Consider the following 25,343-nt stretch of genomic DNA (forward strand, 5'->3'; position numbering starts at 1 on the left):
GCACTTGCCTTCCAGTTATCGACCCATCTCGCTTACCAGCTGTGTCTGTAAGGTGATGGAGTGAATGGTTAACTCTCGGTTGTTTTGGCTGCTCGAATCTCGACGCCTACTTACCAATGTACAATGTGGATTTCGTAGGCGCCGCTCTGCTGTTGACCATCTGGTTACCTTGTCGACCTACATTATGAATAACTTCTTGCGGAAGCTCCCGACCGCGGCTGTGTTCTTTGATTTGGAGAAGGCTTACGACACCTGTTGGAGGGCGGGCATTCTCCGCACCATGCATACATGGGGCTTTCGCGGTCGCCTCCCTCTTTTTATTCGTTCCTTTTTAATGGATCGACAGTTCAGGGTATGTGTGGGTTCTGTCCTGTCAGACAACTTTCGCCAGGAGAATGGGGTGCCACAGGGCTCCGTTTTGAGCGTCGCTCTCTTCGCCATAGCGATCAATCCAATAATGGATTTCCTCCCAGATGATGTATCAGGCTCCCTTTTCGTGGACGATTTTGCCATCTATTGCAGCGCGCAGCGTACATGTTTCCTCGAGCGCTGTCTTCAGCGTTCTCTTGACCGTCTTTACTCCTGGAGTCTCGCCAATGGCTTTCGTTTTTCTTCCGAGAAAACAGTCTGTATTAACTTCTGGCGCTACAAAGAGTTTCTCCCACCGTCCTTACGACTCGGCCCCGTTGCTCTCCCATTCGTGGAGACAACAAAATTTTTAGGTCTTACATTTGACAGGAAACTTAGTTGGTCTCCACATGTGTCATATTTGGCTGCCCGTTGTACCCGTTTTCTAAATGTCCTCCGTGTTCTCAGTGGCACGTCGTGGGGAGCGGATCGAACCGTCCTACTTCGTCTATATCGCTCGATCGTCCGCTCCAAGCTGGATTATGGGTGCTTTGTATACTCCTCTGCACGGCCGTCCATCTTACGCCGCCTCAACTCCATACAACATCGGGGTTTACGGCTTGCGATCGGAGCGTTTTGTACTAGTCCCGTCGAAAGTCTTCATGCTGAAGCCGGTGAATTGCCACTCACCTACGGGCGCGATATACTGCTTTGTCGTTACGCCTGTCGGCTACTGTCAATGCCCGACCACCCGTCGTATCGTTCCTTTTTTGACGACTCTCTCGACCGTCAATACGGGTTGTATGTCTCTGCCCTGCTACCCCCTGGAGTTCGCTTTCGTCACCTCCTTCAACACCTTAATTTTTCACTCCCTGCAACCTTTAGAGTGGGCGAGAGCCACACGCCACCTTGGCTCCAGGCTCAGGTTCGCGTTCACCTTGACCTCCGCTCGCTCCCAAAGGAGGTTACCCCCGGTTCGGTATACCACTCCCGTTTTGTCGAACTTCATTCGAAGTTCATTAATATGACCTTCATTTATACGGATGGCTCTAAGACCAATGACGGGGTCGGATGTTCTTTTATTGTCGGGGCACAAAGTTTCAAATACCGGCTACATGGCCATTGTTCGGTCTTCACAGCTGAGCTCTTTGCCCTCTACCAGGCTGTTCTTTACGTCTGCCGCCACCGACATTCTGCTTATGTCATCTGCTCCGATTCTCTGAGCGCCATCCAGAGCCTCAGTGATCCGTATCCGGTTCACCCTTTCGTGCACCGGATCCAACGCTCTCTTCAGCAGCTGGTGGACGACGAGTATCCAGTTAGCTTTATGTGGGTTCCAGGCCATGTCGGTATCCCTGGGAACGAAGCTGCTGATGCCGCGACCAAGGCTGCGGTCCTCCAGCCTCGGACGGCTTCTTGTTGTGTCCCCTCATCAGATTGTAGACGGTCATTTGTCGGCGCATTTCATCGCTGTGGCATGCTGATTGAGCTGCACCTAGGGACAACAAGCTTCGGGCCTTGAAACCTCTTCTCGCTGCTTGGACGTCCTCCTCACGTCCTTCTCGGCGGGAGGAGGTCGTTTTGGCCCGGTTACAAATTGGACACTGCCAGTTCAGCCATCGCCATCTGCTGACGGCAGCGCCGGCGCCGTTCTGTCCATGTGGGCAATTGCTGATGGTCCACCACATTTTAACGTCCTGTCCGGATTTTACTACGCTGCGTCTTGATCTTGGCCTGCCATGTACTCTGGATGCCATTTTAGCGGATGACCCAGGAGCTGCTGCTCGCGTTCTTCGTTTTATCAACTTGACACACCTGTCTAAGGACGTTTGATTATTCTGTAGTTTTTTAATCCTATGCCTGTTAATACGTATTTTAGTTGCTGTTTTAACCTTGTGCCTCGCGGTACATTCCTAAATTAGTCAGGGCGCTAATGACCATTGTAGTTGTGCGCCCTAAAACCACAAAAAAAGACTGGTATCCTGTACCTCAGTTGAACTACGCGAAGGCGAAAAGACTTCGTTACTGATAGTGTCGACTGAAAATTATCATATTAGTACTAGTGACGGCGAAAAACGTACAACAGTAAACTTTGTATCCCGTACTTCGGCTGACCTATGCAGGAAGAATAGGATACTAGAGCTAGCGAAGACGAAAACTAGCGACATACATAAAATTTGTATCCCCTACTTCCGTTACCTTTTGAGGTCAACTGAAGAACAGGTTAGTTCAACTGAGGTGCAAGATGCCAGTGTTACGTATGTTGCTTTTTTTGTCTTTGCTAGCACTAGTATCCTATTCTCCAGTTGATCTATGTATATAGGTCAACTGAAATTGGGGATACAAATATTTCGAAAGTCCGCCGTTTCGTCTTCGATAGTACTAGAATGGATTGAAAAATAGCATAGTAATACTATTGTTGGCGAAGGCGAAAAAGAGCGAAAGCTGAAAAATTTATATTCCGTACTGCAGTTGGCCAACTCTGCTTCAAGTGTTCCGTATTCATAGGAATAGATAAATCCATAACTACAAACGAAAATCAAAAAGTAAAAGTTGCCCAGAATGAAAAACAGTCCTTCTAAAATATCTCAAACTCACTAATAATGAATTGGAACGAACAATTGATTTAAATTAATACAAACGACAAAAATCGTACACATAATGTCTAGCCCTGTCTTTTAAAAACACATTCATTTATTTAAATTCACAATGATGACGCCTCGCCACAGAAGATAACCGATTTATTTTCTATGGCTCGAAAATAAAGACACTAACATCAATGAGTAAATCATGAGGTCATTGGTCAAAGCCGACGGGTTGACGGTATTATTCCCCTGGTTCAAAACGTGAATGGAAAAATGTCTAGTATTGGTACGAGGCAATGTCTACCGCGCACTGTGCAACCTCTCGTAGGGCGTAGATACAGAACGTCGGGTTTCCAGGCTTAGATTGCAATTTAAAAAGGTTAACTTCTCTGTGTCTTCACCTGGCGAAGATAGCATCAGCAACGAAGCATACGAGTGTGGGATTTGTGTGTGTGTTGAGACGCCATGATCGGCCTCATTTTAACTCTTCTGTCGGGAGGGTGTGGCTGCTTAGGGCGGATATAGGGTCCAATATTGGTTTGATTCCTGTGGATGCTATCAATAGGTGGGACCACACTAGGCATGGCCTTCACTTCTGTAAGAAAGGGAAGGGAAAACTGTCTGGGTTGATTGCAGGAAACTTAAGGGGGGACACTGTCACAAGTGGTAAAATACCAGTGGTCACAGGTGTCAGAGGGATGCCTTTTTTAGGATAGGGAAGGGGGATAGACAACGAGTTTTAAGAGAGATTAGCAGACAGACACAGTTTGAGAAAATAGATGAACAGGAATCAGATTTTAGCATAAAGCCTCCATTTAAACAATGTTTCACAGATAGTAATCAGAAACTGCCAGTTCATCTACGCCAAAGCAGTCATAATCGCATTAGTACGCAGTATCATTTATCTTTATTACAGCAGAACATTCCGGGACTCAGAAATAAAGATGATGAACTACTCATTTGTATTGATGAAATGAATTCATCTAACCAAATTGACATAATCTGCCTCTCTGAACATCAATTGACCACTGGTATAGATATGTTAGACATTTCAGGATTTAAGCTAGCTTCCTACTTTTGCAGAGTAGATATGGATGGAGGAGGAGTTGCCACATTTATTAAAAAATGCCATAAATTCAAGAACATTGACATTAATAAATTATGTTTAAAGCAGCATCCAGAAGCATATGCAACAGAAGTAGAGTTCCATAACAGATCCTATATAATAGTAACTATTTACCAAGCACCTGCAGGAAATTAGGATCTATTCACAAATCATTTACAAGCTCTTTTGGGTTATTTCACATAAAGAAACAAAGAAATTTTGATTTCTGGTAACTTTAATACAGATTTTCTAATGCAATCTTAAAGTACACATTCACTGCAGTTAGTAATGTTGTGTTTCAATCTAACTCACACTGTAAACTTTCCAACTAGATTCACTAAATACTCAAGGACAGATGTTAATAACATTTTTATAGACAAATCAAAGGAACAAAATCATATCATAAAACCTGTAATACTGGACTATCAGATCATAAGATGCAGCTCCTTGTTTTAGATGTAAATTCTAAGCAGATTATCAAGATTGCTAAATCTGAGTACAGGAGAGTAGTCAGTTAACCAAAAATTGAGTGTTTTAGAAAACTGCTCAAAGATATGAACTGGAAAGATGTTTATAGTGCACATGACATGAATGAAAAATATAACACATTCATGAACAATGTCAGTACCATGTCTGAAAACTGTTTTCCTTTAAAAGTTACTCAAATTAATCAGAAGTCTATAATAAAACCATGGATTACACAAGGAATAAATATTTCCTATAAGACAAAAAGGAAAATGTATCTGTCGACCAAGAATAGCTCCAACGCTGATGATTTAGCTAAATACAAGGAACACTGTAAAACATTAAAAAAAGTAATTCAGATATCTAAACAAATGCACTACAAGAAGAAGATAGCAATGTCAGGTAGCAAAATAAAAAGAATATGGGATATAGTGAAAGAGGAGACTGGTAGAACCAGAAAGGAACAGGAGCAAATAGCATTAAGGGTAGATGACACATTAGTAACCAATGGGCATAGTGTGGTAAATCTATTTAACAAGTACTTTATATCAGTTACTGATAGAATGGGATTGTCAGGATCAGTAAGTAATGCCCTTGAATATCTGAAACTAGCCTTTACAAATAGCTTCAGGTACATGAATATGTCACTCAATTCACCAAAAGAAATAACTTCCATAGAAAAATCTTTAAAAACAAAGCATTCTAGTGGTTATGATGGAATATCAACAACATTAATTAGGACATGTTCTTGTGAGTTTAGTACAATTCTAAGTTACTTGTGTAACCAGTCAATTATAACTGGGACATTTCCTGACTGGCTGAATATGCAGATGTTAAGCCTCTACTAAAGAAAGGGGATAAAGAGATACCATGAAACTATAGACCGATTTCACTTTTGCCAGTATTCTCAAAAGTTTTAGAAAAAGTAATGCACACACAGCTTCTCAACCATCTGACCACAAATAACATATTATCAAGAATACATTTTGGATTTCTGAAGGGTTCTGATATCGAGAAGGCTATTTACACCTACAGTGAAAATGTACTTAATTCATTAAATAACAATTTACAAGTAGCAGGTATTTTCTATGATTTGTCAAAGGCATTCGATTGTGTAAACCACAACATCCTTTTAAATAAATTAGAATTCTGTGGTGTCACGGGCAGTGCTGCAAGTCATCAGTCATCATCAGAATGGGAAGAAATTACATGTGGTGTCCCACAAGGATCCATCTTAGGGCCATTGCTTTTTCTTGTGTACATTAATGATCTCTCATCAGTTACACTGCCAGAAGCAGAGTTGGTTTTGTTGCAGATGACACAAGTATTGCAATAAATAGTATGTCGAGTGTAGTTCTAGAAAGATCTGCTAATGATATTTTCATGGATATTAACAAATGGTTTAAAATCAGTTCACTGACATCAAACTTCGAAAAGTCTCAGTATATGCAATTCAGAAACTGTAAGAGGTTTGCACCCGGCATATGCATAACGTATGAAGAAGAGCAGATAGATGAGGTTGACAGTGTTAAATTCCTGGGATTACAACTTGATAATAAATTTAGTTGGGAGGAGCACACCACAGAACTGCAGAAACGCCTTAACGAATCTGTATTTGCAATTCGAGTGTTAGCATATATAGGCGACATAAAAGTGAAAATGCTTGCATACTTTGCTACCTTCATTCCATAATGCCATATGGTATAATATTTCGGGGTAACTCTTCAAGTCAAACAAAAGTTTTCAGAGTCCAAAAACGTGTAATACGTATTATTTGTGGAGTAAATTCACCGACATCCTGTAGAAACCTCTTCAAAGAACTGGGTGTACTAACTACTGCCTCTCAGTATATTTCCTCCTTAATAGTAGTATGTGGGTCACTTCGGAACAACCCCTCTTCTAAGGTTCATTTTAACCATAACTTTAATTAACTTTTAAGGTCTCATTGAACCTTAAAAAATTATTTTACTTATCTGCTGGATATGGTCCTTGTCTACCTTAAAAAATTATTTTACTTATCTGTTGGATATGGTCCTTGTCTACCTTAAAAAATTATTTTAATTATCTTATCATCTATGGTTTGTGCCTACCTTAAAAATTATTTCACTTATCTCTTGTGCTATGGTTCTATTTAACCTTAAAAATTATTTTGCTTGTCTATCGCGGTGTGGTTCTATTCAACCTTAACTTATGCTGTAAGTCTACTTTTACTTATGCGGTAAGTCTACCTTATTTTCTAACTCTAGTATCCCCAAGGATATGTTTCAATAATACTGCCAGCCTCAGGCTTAATCATTCTCTTATCATACTCGAAATTGAAATTTTTACTAACATTCTTATTAATCAAGCTTTTGGTTTTTGTATCTCTCGTAATCATTTTGTAGTTTAATTTAACCTTATCTATCTCCTTATCCACAATATTTTTCATGGTATTTATGTTGAGTGCTTTAGAGTTTCCATAATTTAACGTGAAGCCTTTCACCTTCATAGTTTCCTTTCCTTTGTATGTCACGTACCCGTAGCTCTTAGGTCCTGTAGAAATCCAGTCTGTGATATGATCATCCTTACCCAGTTCATCAGCCCACTCCCCCAACATACAACCAGTTTCAACAGTGTTGGTACCATCATCAATATAAACAATACTATTAGTATCGTAGTAGACCACATTTGACCCTAGCCTGTCTAGCATATCATAAAGCCGTAGGTGCGCATTAGAAGTTGTAAATGCTGCTATAAACACACTGATTGAGTAGGAGTCTTCAACGAAATTATCTTTGTACTTATAGGTGACTTGTACAATATTATCATTAATAAAAATCATATTGCTTACATCAACCCTATCATCTAACATTATTTTGTACCACCTCTCTACATCCACTATGTATTCACTTTGGGTCAAGTTCTGTCTTTGACCGAATTTACCCCACAATGAGTTTAAGCAAATCTTAGAAACAGCGCATTTACCAGGGTTTGGAACCACTTCTTCGGGATTCAGATCGATATCAAGATGTTCCTTAACCGCTGTGGTGTACTCTTCAATAGTTTTAAAGTCATCTTTCCACCCACTCGTTTCTAGCTTTATTTTCATAAAGTCTTTGACGTAGCCTTTAAACAGATCATTACTCTTTTCTTCAAAATGTCAAACCTTGTATACTTGTACCACTTTATACCTCTTCTCTATAGCTTTCTTCACTTCATCTGTAGTCCACGTTCCTATTATCACCCTTTCATCGTCTGTGTGCTGACAAGCACCACATTTTTCCTCAATACACTTTCCACACAACCCAAATATCAACTTATCCTTTTTAGTAGGCAAAACAGGATGATACAGCTTGTGCGGTGATAATACTTTGCACTTAATCAAACCGTACCAATTTTTGTTGTACCTCTTTGGTTTGTATAATTTTATAGGGTGACCGACAGGATAGTAATCAAAATACTGAACTGTAGGGTAGAGGCTGCATACATCTATGTATCTCAACTTTTTACCACACACTTTAAGCTTGCTTGCATTTGTTCTTCCTCCATAGAAAGCATCTCTAGGGTTCAAGGGCTCAACGATTGGAGTAGTATTGTTATATCCTTTACTCTCAGCCCACTTGCATTCCCACATTTCGACAAGGTTGTATCCTGCTTCCCTAATTTGGTCACTTCTTCGCTTTGTTTTCTCTTACAAGTCTCCCATGGTCTCATGGTTAACATTGTTAATAGTCTCTTCTTGATAACAATCAGGACATCCATGCCAAAAGCAACCATGGAACTGATATACGGTATTAGTGTCCTTATTGAACCCTTCAACCTTTGCCCCACGAATCATGACTTCACCACCATTCAAAGCATGTTGTACACCCCCGAAAGTGCTGAGCCATGCTATCAACTCTTTACTATACATATCTTCCTTGTCACTTTTTATCACAGCCATAGTATTTTCCTGGATGTACACTCCTGGAAATGGAAAAAAGAACACATTGACACCGGTGTGTCAGACCCACCATACTTGCTCCAGACACTGCGAGAGGGATGTACAAGTAATGATCACACTCACGGCACAGCGGACACACCAGGAACCGCGGTGTTGGCCGTCGAATGGCGCTAGCTGCGCAGCATTTGTGCACCGCCGCCGTCAGTGTCAGCCAGTTTGCCGTGGCATACGGAGCTCCATCGCAGTCTTTAACACTGGTAGCATGCCGCGACAGCGTGGACGTGAACCGTATGTGCAGTTGACGGACTTTGAGCGAGGGCGTATAGTGGGCATGCGGGAGGCCGGGTGGACGTACCGCCGAATTGCTCAACACCTGGGGCGTGAGGTCTCCACAGTACATCGATGTTGTCGCCAGTGGTCGGCGGAAGGTGCACGTGCCCGTCGACCTGGGACCGGACCGCAGCGACACACGGATGCACGCCAAGACCGTAGGATCCTACGCAGTGCCGTAGGGGACCGCACCGCCACTTCCCAGCAAATTAGGGACACTGTTGCTCCTGGGTTATCGGCGAGGACCATTCGCAACCGTCTCCATGAAGCTGGGCTACGGTCCCGCACTCCGTTAGGCCGTCTTCCGCTCACGCCCCAACATCGTGCAGCCCGCCTCCAGTGGTGTCGCGACAGGCGTGAATGGAGGGACGAATGGAGACGTGTCGTCTTCAGCGATGAGAGTCGCTTCTGCCTTGGTGCCAATGATGGTCGTATGCGTGTTTGGCGCCGTGCAGGTGAGCGCCACAATCAGGACTGCATACGACCGAGGCACACAGGGCCAACACCCAGCATCATGGTGTGGTGATCGATCTTCTACACTGGCCGTACACTTCTGGTGATCGTCGAGGGGACACTGAATAGTGCACGGTACATCCAAACCGTCATCGAACCCATCGTTCTACCATTCCTAGACCGGCAAGGGAACTTGCTGTTCCAACAGGACAATGCACGTCCGCATGTATCCCGTGCCACCCAACGTGCTCTAGAAGGTGTAAATCAACTACCCTGGCCAGCAAGATCTCCGGATCGGTCCCCCATTGAGCATGTTTGGGACTGGATGAAGCGTTGTCTCACGCGGTCTGCACGTCCAGCACGAACGCTGGTCCAACTGAGGCGCCAGGTGGAAATGGCATGGCAAGCCGTTCCACAGGACTACATCCAGTATCTCTACGATCTTCTCCATGGGAGAATAGCAGCCTGCATTGCTGCGAAAGGTGGACATACACTGTACTAGTGCCGACATTGTGCATGCTCTGTTGTCTGTGTCTATGTGCCTGTGGTTCTGTCAGTGTGATCATGTGATGTATCTGATCCCAGGAATATGTTAATAAAGTTTCCCCTTCCTGGGACAATGAATTCACGGTGTTCTTATTTCAATTTCCAGGAGTGTACTTGGACCTATAAATACCCATACAAACACTCGCAATAGTTATGTACTGAAACGGATCTATGTTAGCAATTTCCAAGAACTGCTTTCTAAGCTCTAGGCAACCCCTACGCAGAATATCTACATCAGAGTTACAATACTCCATAAATTCTTTCTGAAAGTCAAACACGTAATTTTCCTTAATTTTGCTGGTGTACCAATCGATGAACTCTTTCCTAGCTTTTGTCTTCATCGTGTCTACGCCATAGTATTTGGTCTCAGGAATAGGTCCTACATAAATCTGATTGTCTCTTGTGTTGACGAAATGTGGGAAGTAGCCTTTCTTAAGTTCTTTCAGCCCGAATGTTTTAGGGAAGTCACTCAAAGGAGAAGCTACGAAATTGTGGCTATCAATAATGCTTATTAGTCCATTTACCTGTAGCATCATCAACTTTGTTCCATTGTATATAGTGTATGGTTTCAACGTATTCTCTATACAGTATGTTAAAATGAATTGTGAGTCATAGCCTTTCGCATTGTGTGCAACAGCCATGTACCCTTGGTGGTTCTTAGAAATCAACCACTTGCAGAACTCTTCATTTGTTTTGAAGGAAACTTTGGTACCGTCAATATAGTGGGCTACTACCGGGTTGGGGATGTGCACTCCAGTATCTTGCTCAGCTTCATAGTCGAACCAGATATACTTTTCTGTGTAACGGCAACCATTTAATAACGTTATAATTTCAGTCAGTGTATTGTTGTAGAGTACTTTATACTCTTGTTCTGAGATATCTCCATTACCAAATTGTCTTTGAAGGGTAGTGAGCTTAACATTTTTGAGAAGTTTATCCTTGTTTTTAGCTACAAAGTGTTCAAAAAAACTCTCCTTATCGGTAGCCTTACAAATACACCGACTTTCACACCTTCCGCCTTTCTGATGTTTATGTTGTATGTAGCATTGATGTTCACCAGTCTTACAAGGTTCCATACAATTGTAGCAAAAGGAGTATCCACATTTGTGTTCCTTAGATCTCTGAAGAATCATATTACACACTCGGCACTTGTAAACAGCCTTACAAACCTCAGAGTGATGATAAAGCATTCCTGAGAGTAACAATACCTATTACATTCATTAAAGTAAACTTTATCTTTACCTTCGGGGGAGTGCGCCGGTTTCTTACATAAAATACACACCTTTACATCCTTCTTACACTTGTGCTTATCCTTGTTGTTGTAAGGTGAGTTACAAGTATCACAGTAATATACACTACCCAAGAAAGCTTTCATACTTTTTACAACATCAAAATGGTTCCCGTTTTTGTATAGATAAATTTTTGTATCCCTTTCTTCACCAGCATATATAACTGAATTAAAATTTTCGGCAGAGACAACCTTTATTTGAATATTCAATAACTTTTCCACGTTCTTTATATCCTCTAAAGTGAAACGTTCCTCGTTGTAGCCACCGAGTCTTTTACAAAACTCTTCAGTTAACTCTGTTTGAATGGGTCTACCCATTCTGACTTGATTAATATCCATGGAACTCAGTTGCCTACCGAGAACTTCATTCGTGTGGTAGGTCAGAGCTGTTACGATGGCTCGCGGGCAGCACAAGTAATCTTTGTTCTTTATTTGGGTGATGCATTTTTTCGTTCTCACATCTTCAGACAGATTTATAATTTTCGACCTGCCTTGACCTCTAGGTACATTCAGAATCTTAATATTGAACCTGGTCTGTGTGATATTTAAGTTGTCGTTAGAAGATAGAATTCTGCCTATGTGGCTCATGAATGTTCTAGCACTGACGTCTGATTGAACCACAGTCGATATATCATGGTTAAAATTCGGATTACTTGCTACTATAGTCAGTTTGTCTCCTTTTTTGTAGTTACCCTTCTCTTTGACCAGTTTAATCATTGCGATGATGGCGTTCTCAACTTCCATTAACTTATCAACTTTAATGGTGTAGTCTACTTCAGTCGCATTAAATTTCTTAATAAATCGTGAGTTTGTTTCTGTGATGGTGTATGGTGGCTTGCGTTCTTCCTTAGGTGGTTCTATCAAGTCCTCGTGGAAGCCTAACTCTTGAGCTACCTTATTACGAAAGACAATGTCTTGTGTGTTCAAAATGGATTCGATTATTTCAGCCTTCCTCATCCTAACAGTCACCTTAATGTTTTTACTTCTGCCGATGTTTATAAGCTGTGGTACCCTTAGCTTTTCCAAATCCTGCTTCTTGTACAACATGTCTTTAGTCTTTTCCAAAGCTTCTTTAAGTTCCGATTTCGACATTTTCGAAAACCCACTAAGATTATAATCTTTAGCCATGGTTCTAAGATCTTGGCGAGTTATTTTCTCCTTGTTGTGCTCCTCCTTCTCTTCATTGTTCGGGTCATTTTTAACATGACTCTTTGATTTCAAGTGCCTGGACCAGTTCTTATAAGTGATGTTCACTCGACACTTGTTGCAGTGTTTACCTGCATAGTTATATTTACCTTCCGACATACTCATTTCTTTCTTTGTTTAGACTTTTCTTTAACTTAAAAAAAGTAACTGGGGTCTCGTCTCGCGACAAGACGAATCCCCAAGCTAGGGCTGAGTCTCAACCGAGTACAGCACCCCGCCCGGTACCTAAGTCGTCTACAGACGATACCGAGTCCCGACATTTAAATGTAGACACCCATGGTCAAAAGACAGAGCTTAAGCTATCGTCATGGCTAAAGAACCTTAAACCATTGAATGTAGAGTCCAAACAGGGGACGGTAGTAAAGGTTAGTTCGGTGACAGAGTCTTCCAACTCCAACAGTTCCTTTAGAATGTTGTCGATACGGAAGCTCCTCTTGTTGATACGATCAATTATTAAGTCTAACATCAACCATATAGTGGACTTTACCCGAACCATATCAACTTCAGTCTGGGATGTTATGGACACGTTAGGGTTGGAAGCTGTGCGTAACTTTTATATTGATGAACTTGGCACTATTATGGATGGTGTGGATCCAAGTCACTTTCAATTGTTGACAGACTTTTACAAAACAGATGAGAATAAGGTTGTTCAAAGGTTCACTCAACTGGAACCAACAACACCATTAAATGAACCATTATCTTCGAAAACACAATCAAGCACTACATGGATAATTGTGGTCAGTACGAACCAACAACGTATGCTTGGTAAGCGTTAGTATTAAGGTTGGTTACAGTTATTTAATGGACCACATGGTAATAGAGTGCTTAACTTGTATGTTATGGATGGATGAAGGTTATTTATAATGTTTTTAAGATCATTAAGTCTGTTAATGGATGGTTGAAGAGACTACCCTGTTATGGTTAATTACTTTTGGCAAGTAATGGTTGGAAACCACTGTGCCCACGTGGGCACAGTGGTTCTGCAATGGTTCGGATATGAAGGAGAAAATCTTCTTAGTTGTAGGTATTTACAGTCTGTCTACTTGCTACCAATAGTTTAAGACTCATTTATTGATACGGACATTATTTTTTGAAACTTGTCAATGTTATGCTTAGGTTCCGCTTGAACCACATTTTGGAACGAAAAAATGAGGCAAAGGGGTACCCCACGGTCAAACGGTCCATTCTGCAACTTTGAAGTTATACCACTACACTAACCTTAAGCCCATTGGAGAACCATTCCAGTACCTTGACATTACTCAAGACATTGATTTTGAGATACATAGGTTAATGGAACCACCACCATCACTACCACGCCCAATAGTTAAACCACCACTAATGTCCGTGGCTACAGCTGAGGCTGAAGACGATCCCTTTAGTTGTGAGGTTCCGCTTGAACCGCATTTTGGAACGGAAAAATGAGGCAAAGGGGTACCCCACAGCCAAACGGTCCGTTCTGCAACTTTGAAGTTATACCATTACACTAACCTTAAGCCCATTGGAGAACCATTCCAGTACCTTGACATTACTCAAGACATTGATGTTGAGATACATAGGTTAATGGAACCACCACCATCACTACCACACCCAATAGTTAAACCACCACTAATGTCCGTGGCTACAGCTGAGGCTGAAGACGATCCCTTTAGTTGTGAGGTTCCGCTTAGGTTGGCAAGTTTGGCATTGGTTATGGCCAAAGGCTTAACCAAAGTGATACCAGTATTGGTTCCAGAATCGGCCAGATCACCTGTTGTTGTGTTGAACTTTACCACGCCAAATTGTGCGGTTCCAGCATTAACCACATTTAGTATAGTTCCTTATCTTCCCCCCGACCTTAACAATGCATCGTGTATGGATACTTTTAGGTGGGTCCTTAATAATGGTGTTTGTTATGTACCAGTCTGATACATCATCATAGTCCGTCTTTGGACGATCTGTTATGCTTGAAAAAGATATCATGGTTACTTTATTAATAAGGATAAAATTAGGCTTTAGTTTTGGAGCTGTAAGGTTATAGTGAACCTTAACACGAGCCCTATTGTCAAGGTTAGGTTGAACCATAACACTAGACCCGATAAATATGGTTCCCAATGACATAACATTAACTTATTAATGGTTCAATTGAACCATTAATATTTATAGCTGTTATAGAGCACAATATTGTAAACAATGGATCAAATAAGGATCATTGGTCTTTTGGTTTACAGGGTGCCATTGTGCTTACCCATTGCCGTACCTTGATTTCGTAGACCTTAAAAATAATTTCTTCACCTAATTTAGTCAGATTGTGGTATTATTTCAACCATCAACTTTGCGAATTGTTCTTCTAGCTGAGACATATCTTCACCTATTTTATTGAGGTCACTGGGGTCTTCAACAAGATCTAGAATAGTTAGCTGTAAACACCGATGCTGTCTTAGATAATTAAAAACAATATCTTTCAGGTTTTCAGGCACCTTATTTATATCAAAAGGAAGTTCTACTGGTCTGTCACCGCCTTTCATTAAGGCTGTCATGCTGCAAGGAGGTATTAGTTTATTACTCATGTTTATTTATTTACTGATTTATTTCTTTAAGTAAAAAAAAACTTCTTAGGGTGTTATTGGAGACGTGTATGTGGTTGCCGGTATGGTTAATAGGAAACCAGAAATATCCCAAGCGTATCCATTAAAATTTCATCGAAAATGGCAAAACCTCGGCGCCGAGGAACCCTGTGGGGTCTTTTGTCTGTAACATTTCTTCGTCGTTGTCGTTGTTCTTCTGCCCCACAGGGTTTTTTTCCTCTTTGTTACCACGTCTCGTCCCATACTTCTTAGCAGATGAGGGAGAGCGGATCAGTGCGGACGTCTCATGACGTCACTCAAAATTCCACGATGAAAACTTTACTCAGTTTTTTCTTCAGAAAGGTGGCCAGTATTCCTGACCGAACGCGTTGAGCTACCGCGACGGCGAAGCGAATGCATTCGAGTAAGCTATTAATCTTACTCTCTCTCTCTCAGCATTACGCTTCATTCGACTTACCGTATATTTTTACTTACATTACGTAGTGTAACATACACAACAACACCCAAAAACAACAATTTATTAGCGGAACATTTACGTTTAAGTGAATAATATACATTTAAGTTAAAATGTTACGCTAGAGTAGCGCTGTTGTGACTAATGCAGGCACTCGTGACATCGGCGGACCGACCTTCACCGCTGGCCTCCCAGCCCGCTATCGCTACCGCAGAGGCCTTGGCAGCGAAGCTATCGCAAGAGGCGAGGCGGGACACGGCTGCTCGAACCAGCGTCAATGAAAATACGGAAGAATCTACTCCTCACCCTTTATTTAATTTACTATACACACTTAAAATTCAATTTTTTAAATTTGCCACGCTTAAGCATCCTAATAAAAAGTTGCCGTTGGCTGAAGTATTCCCCTTCGTACCCAAACCATTCCAAAGTCAACCTAGTCAAATGAATAGGTTGACCGTTAACCATTACTTGCCAAAAGTAATTAACCATAACAGGGTCCATTACAAACTTGGTAACCTCTATGAACTGAAATATTTTTATTATTTCTATTCAAATAAATGAACAGAATAATTCTACTTTCAATCTTATCCTTAGTATCTGCTCACGATGAAGCAGCAATAAAATATTTGCACAACTTTGGGTACTTAGACTACCAAGAAGATCAACTTTCTCAACTGAGTGAAGAAGCGTACAAAGATGCACTTACGTTATTCCAACAGAAATATCATCTCGTGGCTAATGGTGAGCTGACTGATGAAACTTTACAATTAATGAAGAACCCGAGGTGTGGCGTGGAAGATAACGTTTTAAGCTTTACTACGCACATCTACAAGTGGAATAAGAAGAATATAAAATGGCATTACTATCTCGCAACTAGAAAAATGTTACAGGTGGCACAATCAGCATTTAAAATGTGGGAAGAACACACGGATCTTACTTTTGAGAACAGCAACCAAAGTCCTGATATTCTAATTTCGACTAAGAGAGGAGCACACCGACTCCAAAACTCAGCCCTACAGTTCTGTCAACGAAGTTTTGATGGTAGAGGAAACGTATTAGCTCATGAGGACTTTCCTAACTTGTACAACGACCCCATTGAAATCCACGTGGATCAGGATGAATACTGGTACATGGAAATTGACGGTAACACACCTTCTTTACAGACAAACCTGTTTGTTGTTCTAGTTCACGAGATTGGTCACACGTTAGGTATGGCGCATTCAGATTTCTCTGAATCGGTGATGTACGTCTTTTACAATAGCACTATCACCACCCTATCTGAAGATGATATACGCGGTATCCAAAGTTCATATGGGAAACGTGCTTCTAGCGATACTGAACAGCGCCCTACTCCTACTCCGGCTTCGCCCTCAACCGAAGCAGTACCCGAAAAAGAACCTGAACTGTGCAGACTGAAGCAGTTTGGAAGTTCTGTAATTGTGAATGAGTTTCTATGCATTTTTTATGGAACGTGGGTTTGGATGATTGCTCTTAATAGTAATGACGAGCTTTCAAAACCGCAACTAATCACAGACTGGTTAACGTTTCTACCTCAACAATTCGAAAATGTATCTGCTGTTTATCAGAGACCATCATGTGAAGTTGTTCTGATTATTAATAACATGATATATATGGTTCAAATACCGAGCTTATCGTTAAAATCTGGCTACCCAAAAAGAGTATCTGATATAGGGTTGCGACAAAATTCTTTTGTACACGGAGCTGTCAACACTTACTGTGACAGAACCTTCATTTTTTATGACCATATATATTTTGCTGAAATAGATGAATGTAGCTTTAAAGCAAAGGCTTATGGTGTTATCAGTAAAAGCTTCCCAGGAGTACCTTTAGCCTTTGATTCTGTTTTTAGATACATAAACGGTTTGCTGTACTTCTTTAAGGATGGTATATTATATGAATACAATGACTTCTCAAACATACTAGTAAGAGCAGGTAAATTCGATCTTTCTTTATTTGGCATAAACTGTCCCATTAAGTCGTCTTCATTTAGGGCACTAGTGAAGAGCTTAAAAGATGCTGTGACTCAGTTAGAGAAAGAGACCGGCCAGCAACAAGAGAACTTAATGTAACGTCCCAGCGTCCAAACGTCCCAACGTCAACGTCCAAACGTCCCAACGTCAACGTCCCAGAGTCCAAACGTCCCAACGTCAACGTCCAAGCGTCCAAACGTCCCAACGTCCAATGTACCAACGTCAAAGTCCCAGCGTACCAACGTTAACGTTCAACGTACCAACGTCAACGTCAACGTACCAACGTCAACGTCCAACGTACCAACGTCAACTTCAACGTACCAACGTCAACGTCCCAACGTCCAACGTCAACGTCAACGTCAACGTACCAACGTCAACGTCCAACGAATAATTTTATATTTTCTCGTTAAATAAATGTTTGCAAAATATGATGAAAAGCTTGTTAAGCAAGCAAAAAAGAACAGAAATAAATTCGAACAAATCAAAGAACAATTTAAAGAATGGAAAATTAAGCCTATAACCGAATACGAAAAATACAAAAAGGAGGACCAACCAGTAATTGACAAATTAGATGCTATAGGGAAAGACGTGATTGACGCTATAGAGAAAAATCGTGAGATTGAAAAGCAGCTACTACCTTACGATGGGCAATATGACGATATGTTCCCTATACCACCTACTCCTGAGGTAACATCGTTTGAGAGAAGCTTATTTGTTGATGACCCCATAACACCAAAGACACGTAAGAGGTTGGAGCCTATGTTGGAACAAATTGAAGAAGAGGAACGCCAGAAGATGAAAGCGGTTACAGACTACTCAACAACTTATTTGGGACCAAAAGTTTCAAAATACTTGGGCGCTCTAGGTGACACAATTTTTGGTCTCCGTTTTGATAATGGGAGGCATTACATGGGTGACTCCGAAGTAACATTCAACAACGATAATATTATGGTGAAGGGGTACAACTTTAACGCCAGCGATGGATTGATGAAACTTCTGACTCAGAGAAAGATACCACTTGAAAGCTACACAACTGACGACCTTGATACATATACAACTATGCTGAAGGTGACCAATGCGATATATCAGAACAATGATCCAAAGGGGAATAAACCCAAGTCAAGCAGCAGCGAAAAGTACAACAACATCATTAAGCCAATATGGCAGTCACTCAAGAAAGTACGTGGTAACTCGCCAAACACAAAGGGTGGTATGGGCTTTGTAAAGAGGTATGCAGACAAATCGGTGGAGTACGTGTGGATGAATGACGTCAGAGACTTAATTTATAGGCTAATGGTTATTCATGGCGAAGAGAATGCGGGAAATAATAACTACCACAATGAGAAAGTCGGAATAACCAAGATGCTTACGAGTAAATTTAATGACTTCATAGTAAATAATCCAAAGGGGATACCCTACATAATTCGTTTCCTGAATAATCTTCCTCATACGTTCTGAAAGGCAGAAAGTTATGGAAAGGGTTTAGTGAACATGTTAATTAATAATCTTCCTGTTGAAATGCATTTACCTGGATACAATTACTGTGGCCCTGGTACCAAACTAGAAAAACGATTAGAAAGAGGAGATGCTGGAATAAATCCTCTAGATGAAGCTTGCAAAAGGCATGATATCGCATACAGGGATCATAAAAATTTGGAACAAAGACATCAAGCTGATAAAGAACTGCAGAAGGCTGCAAAGGAAAGGATGTTCAGCAAAGATGCTTCCCTGGGAGAAAGATTAGCTTCAACAGCTGTTGCTGGAATAATGTTTGGGAAAAGGAAGCTAGGACTAGGGTTAGATGATAATGGATGGGCACTGTGAAATGTGAATGAAGAAGTGTAATTTTAATGGGTCACGACCCATTAAAATTTAATATGAGTGTTGCACTAAAATATTTAATTTATTTGAGATAATAAATGAAAGGATTTAGTATTGACTACAACATTCCCTCCAGTGGGAATCCGAGAGCGAAATCAATTAAAATAAAACTGTCCAATGACGACCTGAAAAATCATGACTTTCTGGATGCTTATCTTACAGAGACTCAAATGAAACAGAAAGCCAATAAACTTAAAAAGGTGGTAGTTTGTTGATAACATTTTCTATACCAGTTGTGAAGAAGATACTCGAGTACCTAAGTTCTAAGAGGTTGAAAGAAGGTTCTGGATTGAATAAGCATGAAGGTGGATTTCTGCCACTGATACTTCCAGCCATGGGTGCAATCGGTTCTTTAGCTGGTGGTGCTGTGGCAATAACAAGTGCTGTGCACAAGAAGCAAAAGGAAGACGCAGAGTTAGCGGAGCAAAAGAGGCATAATCTTGAAATGGAAAAGAAAGCTGGATATGGTATCTTTAAAAAAAAGTCGAAAAAATTGTGCAAAAATATGATCACCCGTTGAGCAACTATGATATCGAGAGGTTAGCAAAGTCTTTAAAAATAAAAAATTTTAGAGGTGTATTCATGGCCGACAAGTTACCGTTAGAACCTAAAGAAGTAGAATCAGGGGTAGTTAACTTGGACACATCTGATCACCTAGGTACTCACTGGATATGCTACTTCAAGAAGGGTGATGAAAAATTAGTTTTTGATACGTTTGGCGGTATTATTCCACTTACATTAGTACACTACTTGGGGCCAGATAATTTGTTTTATAACTCAGAAAGAATTCAGAATTTCGACCAGATTATATGTGGCCATTTGTGTATGCTTGTATTGCAGTTATTTACAGATGGATGGAGTTTTAGTAAAATTCTTGATACAATAAATGAATATATTTGGAAACAAGGAGTATCCTAAAGGATGCAACATAAACGCTGGAGAATTCGAAAACATCAAAACTGAAGTATCTAAAATTGACCCAAAAATAGAAAGTTTAATTAAACAGTTTCATAAAGAATTATGTAACATTTTTAAGACAACTAAAAGTTATATTGATTTCAAAGGTAGGAGATTAGTAGATTTAAAAGATCCAATAAGTGGTTATGATGCAGTTACAAAACAATATTTAGAAAATGTATTAAATAATCTCGTCACCAAAGCTGAATACACAAGTATTCTAACACAATTCAATAATTATGCAAGTAAAAGCGACCTCGACCATTACTACAGTAAAAAGGAACTAGCGAAAGTCTTCTCAGATTACTACACCAAGGGTGATTTATCTCAATACATTAACAAAACTGAGGAAGCCCAGAACAAAATATGTGATAAACAAATAGTTGAATTCACTTTTATGACAGGAGAAGAACGTTTCGAACACATATCTGAGTATGCTATAAATATAAAAAGAATTATTTTAAAGTCTTATGGTGAAGGAAAACCAAGTTATAACGACTTTGATTTGAAATTAGTTACCTACTCCAGAGATCAGTCAATAATGCCTTTAAGCAATGTTGAATTCTTAGATTTCAAGAGCAAACCAGTACTTATGGTTCCGAACACTAAATTAACAATTCCTCTGAAGAAGTCGGTTAAGAAAGTACCTGTTGAAGCAAAGGTTCTTATATTTGGTGAACTTGCATCAATTACTTAGAATCTTGATTTTTAATTTTCAATTAAATAAATGATGGATAATAACCATATTTGGTGTCTAAGCTGCAAAAAAGTTACTACTGCACTTCATCCCAAGAGAGTTGTGGCGAAAAACGGTCGTCATAGGATTGAGGGCTATTGTGCAGAATGTAATACCAAGAAAAGTAAGTTTATAAAAATAAAGTAATGTCTCCGAAAAGTAAAAGTATTCCTGAAGAAATTATACAAGAGCTTCACAAGTCAATGAGAAAGAATTTTCCAAGAAAATCTGTTATAGCTTACGGTATAGATGATTTGTGGCAGGCTGACTTGATTGAGATGGATTCTGGTCACCTTAAAGGTATATCTAAATTCAACAAGGGTATGAAGTATTTACTGACTATAATAGACGTCTTTTCAAAGTATGCTTGGGCTATTCCTGTTAAAGATTAATCAGGTGAAAGTATTACCAACGCTTTTAAAGGTATACTACAAGAAAGGACGCCGCAACACTTACAAACAGATAATGGCAAAGAATTCTACAACAAACACTTCAAACAGCTCATGAAACTTACAGGTGTAAATCATTACTCTACGTTTACAGAACTTAAGGCTTCAGTAGTTGAAAGGTTCAACAGGACTTTAAAGGAAAAAAATGTGGAAACAATTTGCACTCCAGGGCAATCGAAAGTGGGTTGACTTGCTGCCTAAATTGGTATATGACTACAACAACAGAAAACATAGGACAATAGGGACGAAACCTATAGACGCAGATGAAAAGAATGCAAAAAATGTGGTGAAGGCCGCTTTTACAGCGGAACTCAAAACAGATCCACCCAAGTTCAAGATAGGTGATAAAGTTCGGATCAGTAAATTGAAAGGTTTGTTCGAAAAAGGTTATACTGCTAATTGGTCGACAGAAATATTTGAAGTGAGTCAGATCAATAATACAAATCCGCCTACATACAAGTTGAAAGACACGAGTGAAGAAGAAAGCAGAGGAAGCTTCTACGAACAGGAGTTACAAAAGACAAAGTATCCAGATGTGTATCTTGTAGAAAAAGTTTTAAGAAAAAAGAGTGACAAAGTATTTGTTAAGTGGCTAAGTTTTGATAGCTCACACAATAGTTGGGTAAACAGAACAAATGTGGTATTTTAATGGTTAAAAAACCATTAAAATCTGATAAAAGTTTTAATTTTATTACGGTACCTGCCGTCATACAGCTTTCGAGTCATGTCAACAGTTATGAATCCAAAGTCCTCGTTCCACACCTTACTGCAAAGCTCTTTAAAGTCATTCCATTTAAAGTCTCCACCTACAAATTCGTCGTAGATGTGCTTCAAATTAATGTCATCTTGTCTAAATATGTTCAAAAAGTTAAGGTTGTCTCTCACCAACTGCTTGGGTATTTTAGAATACGTTTGCGCTAAGTAGAAACAGTCAATGTTCTTATGTCTTCCTCTGGTAAAGTATTCTCTTACAATATCTTGATTTTCTGATATAAAGTCGTCAAACACCACAACACAGCGGTCTTCACACGCATCTAATGATATAACGTCATCACAGTTACTAACAAAGGTTGCTACCTTCTCGTTGTGTTCCTTTTCAATTCTTTCGCATTTTTCCATAAGATGTTTGTACTTAAACTGTTCTAAGCTTTTCGAGTAGATGTACAGGTGCTTAATATTGTTCTAGTTAAGCCAGCCTGGGCACAACAGACAGTTATCAACCATTAATGTTTTTTTACCGCAGCCACTACGCCCCATGATAGCGCAACGAATTGAACTAGGTAATAACTTTCCATGTCTATTCACAGTTCGTTTTTCTCGTATTCTGATTTTTGGATCCCAATCAGTTGTATCTTTAGGCATTTTACTTCTTTATTTATTACTTATTATTAATATCTTTAATAGATAATAAATGAATAGAATTTTTGAAATCAGTGGTACATCCTCAAACTTAAAAAAAGAGGCTAAATGTACCAATAAGAAACATGTATGCAAAGGTTGGTTTGGTCGGATTTTATTCAACATTCTTAACTCCAAATGTCACAAAGGATAATAACAGATTACACTATGAGAAAGATGGTGTGGTTCACACTTTAAATATTCCTCCAGGACAGTACAGTCTAGAGAGTTTAGAGAGGTGTATTCAGAGCGAGGAACCTTTCAATGCTAGTAATATAAAGATTAAGGCTAAAGAAATCCTAAACAGAGTTGAGATAGAAAGCTTAGACTTTAAGCTGTATTTTAACAAGGAAAGTAGTATTGGGAGGGTGCTAGGTTTTAAAGATGTAATTCTTGACCCTGCTAAAAATGTAGTTGCAAATGACCTACCAAAAATAATCCCTTTTGAAAAAATTAAAGTGCATTTTAACTTAGCTGATGGTATGTTTGTAAAGGATTCTGAACACTTTCATCGAGAAACAAACATTATTGCTTCTTTTAAACCCAAATTGGAGGGGTGTGGTCACTTACAGTTTGGTAGTCCTATAATACACGAACCAACTTATCCATTATTTTTTCCTGTACTTAATAAAGTTCAAAATTTGGCTATTACTATAACGGATGAGAACGACTGTGTTATAGATTAGGTGGAGCTACAGTGACTGTTCTTTTAGCAATGCTTTAAAATTAAAATATTGCAGTAAATAAAATGAATAAGATAGAAAGCTATCAGTGGCAGTCTTTCCCAGTAAATGAGAAGACTAGAAATAATTTGAACCTACCAAACAAAGATGTGGAAATAGACATCAAAGTTGGTGATGGTTGGTTTGACAACACATACTTGTATATGACATATAACGTTACTCATGCAAATGGCTCAGACTATACTTCTTACGAAGGCAAATCGAATGTTAAACTAGTAGACAACTTTCCGGCACAGTTATGGAGTGCAGTAATTGTTAAGAAAAGAGGTCACATAATCTACAGGTTAGAGCTTTCGAGCATTTGTTCAACGGTTTTATACCACCTTACCTCTTCTCTCGACGATGACATTAGATTCGAGAGTAATTTCATCAACAATGGTAAGCTACAAAGGAAAGCAAATGAGGTACTGTATCCATTAAAAATGTTGGGTGGATTTTTTAAAGATTACAAAGAAATCATGTGGGAAGGAGACCTAACAGTAACTTTTGTGGGAAGCGCAAACGCTGGCGATGCCTTGTTTAGATGGTTTTCAAAAAATAATAGTGGTGCAGATATTGAAGGCTGTCGACCTGAGTTGGGTAAAGTAACCATTACAAATATGGAGATTCGAGTACCCATTGTTAAGTATGAGCCTAATTATGAACTAGAGCTAAGAGAAAAGATGCTAAAGAACCCTAAGATTCCGATTTCATTTTTTTATCTTGAGACGCAAGAAATAGCAGGAATTAATGGTAAGAGAAACTTTGAGCTAGATATAACGAATTACTACAATTCTATGGAGTTTGACATGCCTTATTTTGTATTTGTGGTGTTTCAGACCAACAGGAAAGGAAACCAAGATGTGGACTCTTCGGTGTATGATCACGTTCATCTCCAAAACATTTATCTAAAGAATGGTAGAAATGAGATATTTCCTGAAGAACTGTGGAACATAGATCCTCCTGGTTCTTGTCTGAAAGCTTACAATGCGTTCACAAATTTTAAGTGGATAACTGAATCGAGTAATGGTCTTAAGATTAGTGCATACAATTTCATTAATTCGTACCCTGTGTTTGTCATCAATATGAGTAGACTCAAGAATGTTGTTACTGCACAGAAAACAGCAATGAAGTTATCGGCGACATTTAATGCGCCTATTCTTGATAACACTTTAGCGTACATCATTATGTATGGCAAGAGAAATTTGACCTACGATCTTAAACATGGAATAATTAAAGAAAACTTTTAATTTTAATGGTTCCATGGCATAATTACAGAGAACTTTTAATTTTAATCGTTTCATTAACCATTAAAATTTTTAATACACATTCGATATTTAGAGTACCATTATTTTGTCTACAAAATAATAGTTTGAGTAATAGTATAAGTTAAGGTAGACACAAACCATAGATAATAAGATAAGTGAAATAGCTTTTAAGGTAGACACGAACCATAGATAATAAGGTAAGTAAAATAACTTTATGGTAGACAAGGACCACATTCTGTAGATAAGTGAAACGATTTTTATGGCTACTTTTAACCTTAAGCAAGATATACTTTCCGAAACCTGATTGGAGAGTGTGTGGTTGGTTTTTAACCATTAAAAATAAAATGAGATTAAGGTAGACAACAACCATATCCATGTTTTAAGTGAAATGATTTTTTACAGTTCAAAGGGACCTTAAAAGATAAATAAAGTTATGGTTAAAATTTAAGGCTAGACGAGGGGGTGTTCCCAGGTGATTTTTATGGTTGCATTGATCCATAAAAGATAAATAAATTGATGGTTAAATTTAACCCTAGACGAGGGGGGTGTTCCCAAGTGACCCACCTACTACTCTTAATGAAAGTTGTTTTATATAATATATCTCTTTTTCCAACAAACAGCTCAGTTCATACGTACAATACAGTTCATACAAACAATACCAGGAACAAAAATGAT

This window comes from Schistocerca gregaria, chromosome 2 (genome assembly GCF_023897955.1).
Source record: "Schistocerca gregaria isolate iqSchGreg1 chromosome 2, iqSchGreg1.2, whole genome shotgun sequence".
Taxonomy (NCBI): Eukaryota; Metazoa; Arthropoda; class Insecta; order Orthoptera; family Acrididae; genus Schistocerca; species Schistocerca gregaria.